General features: G+C 38.6%; 1 long non-coding RNA gene across 1 annotated transcript in view; it reads left to right on the plus strand.

The window, feature by feature from the left end:
• Positions 1–13,494, plus strand: part of LOC131491155 (uncharacterized) — a 488,422-nt gene that overhangs the window by 8,905 nt on the left and 466,023 nt on the right. The gene's annotated exons all lie outside the window — the stretch shown is intronic.

The following is a 13,494-nucleotide window of genomic DNA, read 5'->3' on the forward strand; positions in this document are numbered from 1 at the left end:
TTTGACAGATCCTAAGGTTACTCTATTTTGGTGTATGTATCTTCTTGAGGTTTTTCTGTCTGAACATTTTACCTGCTAGTGTGAAAGGGTGGGGAGGCAGATCTCAGAGGTTTAAGTGATTTATAGTGACTTGGCCAAAATTACTCAGTTAAAAACAACACTGAGACTGAATCCTCAGTCTTCTGTCTTCAGGTCTCTCGTGCTTGATTTTTCTCATGGCCACACTGCTTTTTCTGGTGGGGGTTGGGGTGTGCACGGTGCTGACAAAGGAGAGGAAGTGGTGGCTGGCTTGGGAATCCTGAGCAGCTCTCATCCACCACAGAATCGTGTGCCCTGCTTAATGAAATAGAAAATGTTAAGTAGATACATGGCCATGCAATTCTTTACACATAAAGGGCTTGGAGTCTTTTTTGGTGTCACAGATATTAGGGTGATGTGACCAGGGGAGTCCCTGTCTGCTGCAAGGAGTAAAACTACAAAAGTCAAATGTGGGCCCGGTGGTGATTCACACCTGTACTCAGGTGACAGGAGTGTCTCTTGTTAGTTGTTGAGCTGGTAATAGCACAGAGACACCCTCATTTCCCTGACCCCCAGATCTTGGCAAGGCAAAGAGGGGTGAGGAATCAGTTGTGAGTTGGGGTTGATGATTATATTTAGACTTTAACACATAATTAGTTCTGGAGGTAGGAAAATGGGATGGGAATTGGTGGCTACTTAGCAGAAGTGAGCAAGAGAGCTCTGGTTCTTAGGAAGAAACAAGAAATAGGACAGGGGCAGGGAGTAAGGCCTGTGGAAGTCTTGGTTGCCTGTTTTGCCTGGCGCATCTGTGGAATGATCCCGCTCATCCAGGAGCTCATCCAGTCTCATAGGAGACTGAAAGGGGCCTTCTCTGCCAGGGCCTCAGGCTGCTGGATGTGTTCTGACGTGGTCTGTGAGCAGTGCCCAAGCTGTACGGTGCCCTCTCCTGAACCAAGCCCCTCCCTTGACCCCCAAGCAGAAGTGCCTGGTGGGTGATGGTGGTCTGGACACCTGCCTGGGGCCACTGCCCATGTTGCTATGAGATCCTGATGGTTCTTTTTCTGGACTCACAGATGACAGGGAGTGAATGAGGGAAGTCAAATATTGTGGCAAGGAGGGCCTGGCAAACATGGGCGTGGTCAGCAGAAGTTTGTCCCTGGAGTGGAATGCTGACAGAGGATGATGCTGAGATTTGGGAAGGAACCTCAGAAGAGTAGGTCCTCAGGCAAAGGATTAAACAAAGAAAAAACACATCTGGTCTTGAATATGGTTGAGGTGTGGGGTTAGCATTACATGTAACCGTCTGATGGGAATGGGGTGGGATGAGACACAAAGGGCATCTGGAGATAGAGAGCAATGGAGGCGATAAAGAACATAGTCTTGGAATTGGCTGGAAGCTCCCTCCCTGACTGCCAGGCACAGTCCTCCACAGAGGGCTCCTACCTCTGCACGTTGCCCCAAAACAGCCAGGCAATATGTTCTTAAAGAGCCCAAGACAGAATTTTTGTAAACTCACTTCTGTTTCGAAGGCATGAGGAAATATCACCACTTAAAAGAACCTCAGGGAAATCACTTTTGAAAAGCAAAGAATGATTTTAAGGAGCAGACACTCAACAATTGCTTTTGAATCTCTGCATTTGAATCCATTTGCTCAGAGTAGGACTGGGCATTTCACCCTTTGCCTGGGAGGGATAGTTTTTCTCTTAAACAGATCTGTGAAGTTCTTAACTGGGCATAGAAATGAATTATTTCCCAGGAGTTTTTACTTTCGATGTTAAAAAGTGGGGCAAAATCATTTCATAGAACAGAACTTAGAGAAGATGAAAAAGTTATTTTCTTCAAAAAAACTGTTCTTTTTCTGTTAGGCCTTCTCTAATAGCACCTTTGGAGATAGCTACCAAAGGATAATCCTACCAACAGAGACACCCAGCCTCTAAGTCTGGCTTTTGGAAAACGAACATTAATTCTTTTTTCTAAACAGGACATGTGAGCTCAGTCATGTACACTATGAAAATAATTGGTGTGTGTCAGTACACTTTGTGCCAGATTTCATGCTTGTTGAAAGGTGATTGGATTCAAACCAGCGTGTTTAAAGGTCAACTGATTGTTCTTAAACAGTGCAGAGTTTTAACTCTTTCATGATCACGGATTTTTAACCACAGTCTGGGAAGAGACTGATACTGTGTTTTAACTCTCTGACCTTTTTGTTCTTAAATTAAAAAAAAAATTCTCAGGTCTTTCTTGTGGGTGAAGAGTTTGAGAAATGAGTTCCCTGCTGGTATTTGGAGGTGGGGGGGAAAAGAGACTTAGTTTTGTTTTTTTTTTTTTTCCCCTATATTGTCTGCAAGTTTTCACTGTGAGACTGTGTGCTAGTTCCTTAAAAACTCCTGAGTGTCATTTGCCTCATTTGCAGACTCAGGATGACATTACCTTCCTCAGTGTTACTGGCAAAATTAAATGAGTTAATTCACATACACTGTTTGAAACAATGCCTGGCACAAAACAGATGCTCAAGAAATATTAACTCATTATTATTATGATTATTAGTTCTGTAAATCTAATGTTTTTCATGAATTGCTACACCATATGCCGATGTTTGACTGATAAGATTTCTTCTTTTTGGAGAAGTTCAAGCCCAGGAATTGAGATTAAAGATGGTTTTCTTCTCATCTCATCACCCCAATATTTTTGGCCTAAACTCTAGCTGAGGTGGCCTGGGAGACATCATAAAGGAGACAGAGGTCTTAGCCAGAGAGCTAGGAGACCAAATTGCCAGGGTAGTTCTTGAGGGAAAAGGTGGGGATCCAGATCTGGTGGCAGGATGATCATTTAGCCTCTGAGGAAAAGTCTGGAAGACTAAAGCAGGTAAAAAGCATAAAGAGTATAGCTCAGGGATTGTTTTCAGCAAAAGACCAGTAGATGGGAACCCAGAGGAGAGCTGGAGAAATGCCTCCTCTGACCCGTCCTTTATCTTCACTCATTGCCTCTGAAACACTTTGTGCCCCTTCTAGAACCCTCCTTGAGCTCAAGTTCAGTTGTTCTTGAACATTCTCTTTCACAGACATGACCTCCATGAGATTGTTATCATCTTCTCTAATTAACGGACTCATTGAAGACCTACAGTTTTCACCATGAACTAATTTAATTTTACCCCATCACACACTTATTCACAAATCTAACTTTTACATTTGAGCTAAAGCAAAAACGATATTACTACAAAGTGCATGCTATAGTAAATACCAAGTGTTAGAACATTAATGACACTTAGAATTATGTTAAGAATAGTTTCCAGAACATGGTTTTTAAAAATGTTTGGACTGCAACCAACAATAAGAAACAGATTTTTTTTTAAGTTTATTTATATTAAATGAGAGAGACAGCAAGTGTGTGAGTGGGGGAGGGGCAGAGAGGCGTGAGAGAGAGAATACCAAGCAGCCTCTGCACTGTCAACGCACAACCCACACGGGGCTGGATCCTACAAACTGAGAGATCAGGACCTGAGCCAAAATCAACAGTTGGACACTTAACCAGCAGTGTCACCCAGGTGCCCCAATAAGAAACACATTTTTACATCATAGTCTCTATATATCTGTATAGATATTTGTGTGTGGATATGTGTGTATATTGCTTAAGTAAAAGGTTTTTTTTCTTTTTTTAAAATGTTTATTTACTCTTGAAAGAGAGAGTTACAGAGCATGAGTGCTGGAGGGGCAGAGAGAGGGGGAGACAAAGAATCCAAAGCAGGCTCCAGGCTCTGAGCTGTCCGCACAGAGCCCAACGTGGGGCTTGAACCCACAAACCATGAGATCGTGACCTGAACTGAAGTTGTACTCTTAACTGACTGAGCCACCCAGGTGCCCCTAAGCTAAAGTTTGATGAAAAACTGCTTAATCTCACTGCACAAGAAGCACTTTGGTAATTCTATCTGATGGAGTAAAAGGGTGTTTGTAACCCACTAACCACATAACATGTGGTTGGAAAAGTCCTGATCTAGAGTACCATCCAATGATGGTTGTTTGAGTTCATGTAGATGGTCTATATATCATGCATGAAAAGGGGTTGTAACCATCTCCAGTTAGATACTAAAGAATTTTCTATTTTTTTTGACTCAGAAAGGAAGATGTGTATCTTGCTCATGTATGTACATAGGCATATATATATCAATCATAATGTCAGTTTTCCATAAAGTCAATGCTATCATAATAAAAATACCAAATCTTTACTTTTTTTTTTTTTACAAACACAAATATTTTAAAATTTATAAGGAAATAAACTTACAGCTCTAAAGAAAAAGAACAAGGAGTGAAGATTTACTTTCTCAGATATAAAATACAGTAAGACCAGTGTGGTATTAACAGAAAAATAGCCTACAGTAGTGCTCTTCTAGGTCTTAGTTAGAAGCATTTTCTGTGTATTTGATGTTTTTGATGCTGTTACAAATTATATTATTTTGTAAATTTCAATCATTGTTGCTAAAAACAGATACACATTTAATTTTTTGGTCCAGCAACCTTGCTAAACTCCCTGATTGATTAAAATACTTTAGCTTCTTTTGAATAACACAATCACAGTACCCAAAAATACTGACATTTTTTTCATTCTCTTCCAGTCCTATTCCCTTTGTTTGGCTTTTCCTTTGTCTTAATACTTTGCATAGTCCTTACAGTAAGTAAATCATTGAATAGAAATGATGATGGCAAATAGCCTTTTGTGTCTTCCTGATGTCAAAGGAAACGTTTTCACCATTACTGTAGTAAGTGTGAAGTTTACTATGGTGTTTGAAAATTTCTTTTTGTGAATATTCTTTATTAGAAGTTGAATTTTATCAATGGCTTTTTCTGAATCAAGATGACTGAGATGTCTCTTTCACTATATTATTGTGGTTGGCTTTACTGAACTGATTGAATATTAAACCAACTTTGAGTTCCTGGAATAAACTGAACTTAGCTCTCATACATTACATTACTGTTAATATTTGTTTATATATATATATATATATATATATATTTTAAAGTTTATTTATTTTCGACAGAGAGAGAGAGAGAGAGAGAGACAGAGCATGTGTGGGGGAGGGGCAGAAGAAGGAGACACAGAATCCAAAGCAGGCTCCAGGCTCTGAGCTGTCAGCACAGAGCCCAACACAAGGCTCGAACTCAGGGACAGTGAGATCATGACCTGAGCCGAAGTCGGACGCTCAACTGACTGAGCCACCCAGGCACCCCTGTTAATATTTTCTTTAAGATTTTTGCATTTATCACATGAGAAAGTCTGACCCAAGATTTCATTTTTTAAGGTAACTTTCTCAGGTTTTGGTGTCAAGGTAATGTTAGCCTAATAATATGATTTGAAGGGTAGATAGTGGACATTTGTGCTTTTCTTACCTTAGTTCTTTCTTGATCACTTATCAAACTTTCTTGGTTTACCTTATCAAACTTATTTGGACTTTTCAAATAATATCTGTTGGCTTTGTTGATACTCTGTTGTAGTTTTAAAATTTTCCATTAGTTTCCATTCTTTAGTGTTGCCTTCCTTCTGTTTTCTTTGGTTTTAATTTGCTGTTCTTATATAACTTCTGGAGGTAGAGTCTATGACAATTGATTTTCAGGCTTTTTTTTCTCATCCAATATATATATTTAAGACTATACATATTTCTCAAAGATGAGATTTGGTTATATCACGCAAAACTTCCTTCACAGGATTTTAATTTTTACTTAGTTAAAAATGTTTTTGGATTTCTATTGAGAATTCTTCTTTGATCCATGTGTTATTTATACATGCGTCACTTAATTTCCAAACATATGGACATTATTTACCTTATTAATTTCTAGGTTAATTCTACTGTGGTCACTTAAAAAATATACTCTGCTGTCATGAAGGCTGTGTTCTAGATGTGTCCATTAAATAAAGTTTTGAATCCTGTTGTTCATATTGTTTCTGTAATTACTGCTTATTTTTATGTGTATTACATCTCTTACAAGAAAGACATGGTAAAATGTCCCATCGTGATTTGTGGATTTATGTTTTTTCTTTCTAATTCTGTGAATTTTTATGTTAAAGATCTTGAGTCTATACTCAACATATACTGTTAGAATAGTTTTCTTGCTGGTAAACTGAACCTTTTTTTGTTGTGAAATATTCCTCTTTATTTCACCTAATGCTTTTTGTCTTAAAATCACCTTGTCTGATATGAACATCATGGCCTCATCTGTGTTTGTAGATGACGTTTGCATAATGACTTTTCCCCATCCTTCACTTTTAGTCTTTAGAAATCCTTATATTTGAGGAGTGTGTCTTGTAAGATGTATATTTTTTATTCAATCCAGCTCAGCAATTTTTGTATTTTAATTGAAATATTTAATCTGTTAATGTCTTACACAATCACTGGTATAGATTTGCATTTAAATGTATCATGTTATTATTCCCTATCTGTCATATTTTTTCTGTTGACTTTTTTTTCCTTTTCACTTTCTTTTGGTTTGGGGTGTAAAAAATTACTCTTACTTTTACTATCATTTACTTTTCCCTGTCTGTTAGCTTGGTAGGTATACATCCTTTTCTATGTTTTTAAGGGGTTAACAGAAATTGTTACATGCATTATTGACTCAGAAAGCCTAAAGTTAAATTAATACTTTGCCATTTCCTGGATGCTTCATAAGAATACATATTTAGCTCCTTTTTTGGTTCTTTTTTCTTAATGTACCTCAGTTATCTAGCTGTGACCTTTTATTTCTGCCTGAAGAGTAACTTTAGTGTTTTCTTTGAGTATATGTCTGCTGCTAAGGAGTCTCTCTCTTTTTGTTTCCTCTGTTTTTGAAAGATATTTTCATTGGGTATAGAAATCTAGGTTGGTAATTATTTTCTTGAAGCATTTTGAAGATACTGCAGATGATTAAAGGAATCAAGTATTTTGATTACTTGACATAAAGATCTTTTTTATGTAGAAACTAAAGGGCAGTCCTGAATTATTGAAACATACTAGGTAGTGTTTTTACAACTCTCAAAAAGAGAGAGGGAGCATGAAACATGTAAATCTAGGTTAAATGAAATATGTAAAAGTATGCAAAGATAACGCAAGAGTGCACAGGTCTATGTCTTGCTCCAAATTGACTTTAACAGTCTCAGACTAGTTTAGTCTCTAAAAAACACTTAGAATACTATTTCATATCCATTTTGTTTATAAGGTCAGCTCAAAATATTCTCTAGTAGCTTTCCTCATCATTGACAGCTTCATTTTTCCACGGTTGTTGGTTAGCTGTGTTTCATTGAATATTTTCATTTTTGGATAACAGTTGTTGGAAAAATAACTACATGTGATACCTTTCTGGTGGGCATGTTGGGCCTGTAATTGTGTGTTTGACTTACTGCTTATTTTTTCACCTAGAATAGTATTAAGCTGCAGTATTCTTTCTTCAGCCTTAATATAGTCCTTGAAATGTGAACTAAACTCTTACCATTGAGATATTTTTTTCCTTTACTAAAATACATTGTATATAATAAGCAGTTAGGAGTATGAGTTTTATAGTAAAACAAATCTGGATTCAAATAGTAGCTCTGTTAATTACTAGTTGTGCATCCTTGGAAAAAGACTCCAACTCTGCAGCCTTAGTTTTATTATCTGTAAAATGAGATCAGTAATTTCTACCTTACAATGCTATTTTAAGAATAAATGAAATGGAAAATGAGTTACTTGTCATGCTCCGTATGGCAGCCATTGTTAATAATTTAAAAAATTTGTATAGTATGGTATTGCCTGCTAAATTTCTTCATAGAAGTAAAGATGTTTTATCGGCAGGTGATACTTGGTATGAGAATGGTTCCTTATGAAATAAAATAACTTACCGCTTTATTCTTTGGAGTTTATGAAGATAGATATGTGGTGAGTCTTTGAGCCAAGGGCATATAATAAATTCTGTATTTTTAATTTAACAAGTGTGATGGTTACTTTTATGTATCAGCTTTACCGTATCACAGGGTGCCCAGATGCTCGGTTAAATGTTATTTGTAGATGTGTATGTGAAGGTGTTTCTAGTTAAGACTAGCACGCAACTGGTAGAGTTAGTTAAGCCGAGTCCTGCTACCCCTAGCCCACAGTGTGGTTAGGCATTCTCCAGTCTTTTGAGGATCTGAAAAGAACAAAAAATAGAGTAAGGGAGAATTGATTCTCTCTGCCTGACTGCTGAGCTAAAACATGAGCCTTCTACCCTTGACTGGGACTTAAAGCCATTAACCCTCCAGTTCTCACAGTTAGGTCACTGGCTCTGCCTGTGTATATTTCTATATCTATCTCCAACTGGTACTGTTTCTCTGGAGAATCCTGACTAACCCAATAAGCATTTATTGAGTCTTTCACAATGCAGTGTTACAGCCCTCTGACTTCAGCTCTCACAGTGTCAACCAGTGTCGTTTTCTTGGAATATTGAGTGCTGAGTTTTAGTATTTCTGTGCTTTTGGCTGGGATTTTGTATAATGGCCCCATTATAATGCTGAAGTGTGGTGTAGTGTTAAGCACAAGAAGGCTGTAATATGTCTTAAATATGTATGTGTTAGATGAACTTTGTTTAGGCTTGATGTATAGCGCTGTTGGCATGGGTTTAATGTTAATGAATCAATTACACGTATATTAAATAACGTATCTTGAAACAGAAGCACACATAAAACAAGGTTATGTATAGATTGGTTGTTGAAAATGTGATCAGAGGCTCCCAGGAGCCCAGCCCTGTATTTCCCTTAGGAACAGAGGTTCAGTATTGACTAATTCGGTGTTGTCAGTTTTTTACTAGAACACAATTAAGATGGATAGTGAGAATCAACTGTATAAACATTTTATTTAAGCTGAAAAGATGGCTGATGAATATGCATGTCTAGACATTTTTTCTTTTTTTTTTTTTTTTTTTAAATTTTTTTTTTTTCAACATTTTTTATTTATTTTTGGGACAGAGAGAGACAGAGCATGAACGGGGGAGGGGCAGAGAGAGAGGGAGACACAGAATCAGAAACAGGCTCCAGGCTCCGAGCCATCAGCCCAGAGCCTGACGCGGGGCTCGAACTCACAGACCGCGAGATCGTGACCTGGCTGAAGTCGGACGCTTAACCGACTGCGCCACCCAGGCACCCCGAGACATTTTTAAAATTATAGTCAACCCTAACAACATGGAACTATTTTTATTTAATTTTGAAAGATGCTTGGTTTACTTTAGCAGTTATTTACAGGTCAATATGTCAAGTAAGTCAGATGCAGTTGAGTTAGAGAGTTTGTGCTCTGAAGGGGTTCCCAGTATACCATGGAGGGCAAAGAGGTGCAATCAACAGTACTGACATTTGTTTGTATTCCTGGGGCAGATGTAAAATAGAGTCAGAGAGGGTCCAGCCTAGGTACAGAAAACAACCAGGGAATGCCCACAGAGCAGATACCTACAACATGTCTGTGAAGGTTGACGTTATCTTTGAGCTCCAAGGGTTCACAGATGGAAGGTTTCCCAGACACCCAGCATGTGGTGAGGTCCTAACCATGTCTAGATGTAGAGCTAGACCAGAGACTAAGGGCCATGGCTCAGATTAAGAATTTACCTGCTAAACCACGTATGTGTTGTATGTGCTATGTGGTTAATCTAAATACCGAGGTCTAGGCTTACAAATGAGCTTATGTTCCAGAAATTCCACTTAGGGCTGATTTTTAGAAGTCAGTTTGAGGTAGTTCTGGGATGAGCTCCAAAATGCCTATTTTGTGTTTGAGCATTTTTATAGAAAGGGTTTCATGGATTTCATTTGGTTCTGAAAGGGGTTCATGATTCTAAAATGTCTAAAAGTTGTATTAAAAGATGATGTAATATAATGAACTGTTTATTACAAGGTACCATGTGAAAAAAAATGACAGCGTATATAGTATAATCATAATTTGGATGTCTGTGACCAGAAAGTGTATGTTAACAGAAGTTGTCTCTTGCTAATGGAACTATAGGTATTTCTTTTCCTTATTTAATCTTTTTTCCTTCCAAATTCTCAAAATGATTACCTATTTTTGATAATCAGAAAAAAACGTCAAATAACATTTTGTGCCACTTGAACTATGCTTCATGTAAGGGAAGTCCTGTTCTTTTCTCTTGTTTCCACATTTCAAAAGGTCCCTTAACTTAAGTTGTATGAAAGTTAAAATGGCAACTCAGTTCACATTTGCTCATTTACAGTCCCCTTTTCTTCACATGGTTTCATCCTGGGTTAAACCTTTGTGCTCAGGCTCCTTTCCCACTCTTGCCTCCCTCCTCTCCTTCCCCTTTTTGTTCTGGTACCCCTTTCCCTTTTTGAAAAAAGTTAAATTCCATCTACTCTTCTTTAAAAGCATTAGCCTTTTTGTCTTACCTGTTGGGGATATGATGTGTACTCTTCAGATACTCAGTTTCAGCTATTCACCCCATTCCCCCCTTTTTCCCTTGTTGCTTTGTTCTGGCATTTTATTTTGGAAGATAGAAGAAGCGTTGCAGAATAGCCTCTTAAAAACCTCAGAGCCTTGGTAGTACTTTTGTGTTAATTTTCAATTGTATTCCTTTTGGGATTTCACAAGTGTTTTCCCACACTATCAGCCACAAGGGTGTATATGTGTGTACAGGTGTGTGTGACTGTGCACGTATGTGAGAGAGAGAGAGAGAGAGAGAGAGAGAGTGTGTGTGTGTGTGTGTGTGTGTGTGTGTGTGTGTATGTGTGTGTACATACTCTTTCTGATCAGGAACTGTGTCTTTTCTCCCCGGTGGAAGTGGACCCTGCAGGGATGCTGACTCCCTATTGCCCAGTTTGGGCATAGCTTAGTGACCTAGCAGAGTTGGATACCTGGGACTTACCCTGTATGCACAGAAGGGTGATGCCCTGATCCATCTGGTACGAGCAGGCTGGTGGCCATACTTGAGAGCCTTGATGAAGATGGGGGCAATTTAGGCAGGCTCTGCAGTGGCAACCAGGCTGGTTCTGAGCAACAGAGGATGGCTTGTAATCTGTCCCAAAGCCTGCTAATGAGCAAATAGGTACGTACATTAGATATGATGGCAGAACTTGATTTATGTATGTGTGGGTGCAGGACTGAATTAAAATGACAACTTGATAAAGGAGCTAAGGACCAGGTTGGGAGATTCTGAGTCAAAAATCAAGGCTAAGAATTACAGGATGAACATTTTTTATGTGTAAATTGGAATGGAGAGCAGATACTGGTATTGAAGTAGTGTACTATGTTTATTTTATTTCCTTAAATCTGAAGTCTGGCTTTTAAGTTGTTTCCAGGGTAGATCCATCAGCCCTGAACCTTGAAAATTTTCCTGATAAATTATACCTGTGATAAAAAGAGCCGGGCACGTGTGACCCTGACTTGCAGTCTGCAAACTTCCATTGCTGTATTCAAGAGTGTTCAGCTCAGTGTCTCCTCATGGAGAAAAATGTACCTTGGTATGCTTCCTGGAGCTCTTCATTCAAAAGACAGAACAGCAGGGGTGGTGGTGCCTGGGTGGCTCAGTCGGTTGAGTGCTGGACACTTGATTTCGACTCAGGTCATGATCTCATTGTTTGTGAGATGGAGCCCCATGTTGGGCTCTGTGCTGGCAACATGGAGCCTGTTTGGGATTCTCTCTCCATCTCTCTCTGCCTCTCCCCTGTGTGCTCTCACATGCTCTCTCTCTTTCTCAAAAAAAAAAAAAAAAAAAAAAAAAATATATATATATATATATATATATATATATATATATATATATATATATATATATATGTAAAACAGCAAAAGACAGAACTGAGTAGAGAAAGGGATAGTTGGTGAGACAGGCCGTTTCCCCTCAAGTTATTTTCTTAAAATCCAAAGTCACATGGGTGAAAATTGGGCTTTATTAAATTTATCTGATGGGAAACAAACATGCAGATGATACAGGATTCCTAAATATGCCAGAAGAGCAGAGGGAGCGATCCCTGCTGTGCACAGTGCTAATGCCACAAGTGTCCCTTGCCATAACTGTCCTTGGAAAATGTCAAAGAGTTGATCTAATTTACCCACCACCTTAGTCTTCCCTTTATGTGTCCTCTTGGAGTACTTCCTCCCCCTTTCTCCTTCTGGTAAGCACATATCCACAAGAAATGTCACCTTTCAGGAATGATCAGTCAAGCACACCTTTGTATGAATATAAGATTTATTTATTTATTTTATTAGAAAATTTTTTTAAATGTTTATTTATTTTTGAGACCGAGACAGAGCATGAACAGGGGAGGGTCAGAGAGAGGGAGACACAAAATCAAAGCAGGCTCCAGGCTCCGAGCTGTCAGCACAGATCCCAGCACAGAGACCAACATGGGGCTCGAACTCACGGACCGTGAGATCATGACCTGAGCTGAAGTTGGATGCTCAACCAACTGAGCCACCCAGGTGCCCCGAGATTTATAAGAATTCATTTAGATGTTTGAATTTGACATTGCATCCTTTATTTTAGAACAAAATGCACGTTTCCTACAAGTAGTCAGGTGACTCATTTTATGCTTCTTTGTGTGTGGAGGACTGGTTTTGGGAGATATCCTGTTTGTAGCCTATGTGTCAAATCCTACCTTTATTAAGAACACAGACTGTGTCTTGTGGTATCGGGAGTCTGGCTTCTCACTTAAAAGCATTCCCCCTTTTTTCTCACTGTGATGAATTTTAATTTTAAAGCATAAGTCACTGTATCAACTTTAATGTCAAATAAATTGGAAAAAGAAGGGATAGCTTGTTGAAAAAGATGGTGGAAACGATCATGTTCCAGGCTTAGTTTAGTGAAGTTGGTAAACTCTCTAATGGATTCAGACTCTGTTTAGATCATTTTGCTTTGGCGTCCCCATTTCAGTGTGGAGGAGGCTGTTTTGTAACCTGATCTTTTTGCAGAGAGGACTAAATGGCCTGAGGGACAATACAGACCGTTGTGAGGGGGCTGAAATAAAGTCTCAAGGCTGCTATGCTACCACATACCTCAAACAGCAGATGCCACAGAATTGCTTTTTGAAAAGTGTTACCTTTCACATGTTATGCTAAAAATAAATACCTAAGAAGACCTGAAAACTTGAAAGAACTAGCGAAGCAGGCTGAGTTATACAAAAGCAATTTGTAAGATTACGGAAGTAATAGAAATTGTAAAAAGTAAAACATATTAGTGCTTTAAGTTCCAAAGCAGTTTTTGATAATATAGTCAGAACAGAAATAAGAAAGGCATCCAAAAACTGGAGAGTCCCTAGGAGACTGCAAAAAGCTATAGAAAATGCTATAGCATTGGTGGATCAGACAGAATGCCTTTATTCCCCCAGACTTCTCATCTCTTTGTTTTCCCTTTTGAAATTCACCTTCAGAAAATCTTACATGGTTACTTCTACCTGGCCAACTCACACTTGGTCCTTTTTCAACTCTAGTCGTCTGCGTATCTTATAGATGTCCCCTTCAGTTGCTTATTGTGTGGCTTGTCACTCTATGCTCTAGACTTACTAAGGTCA

The sequence above is a fragment of the Neofelis nebulosa genome, chromosome 1 (genome assembly GCF_028018385.1).
Source record: "Neofelis nebulosa isolate mNeoNeb1 chromosome 1, mNeoNeb1.pri, whole genome shotgun sequence".
In the NCBI taxonomy this organism is placed as follows: domain Eukaryota; kingdom Metazoa; phylum Chordata; class Mammalia; order Carnivora; family Felidae; genus Neofelis; species Neofelis nebulosa.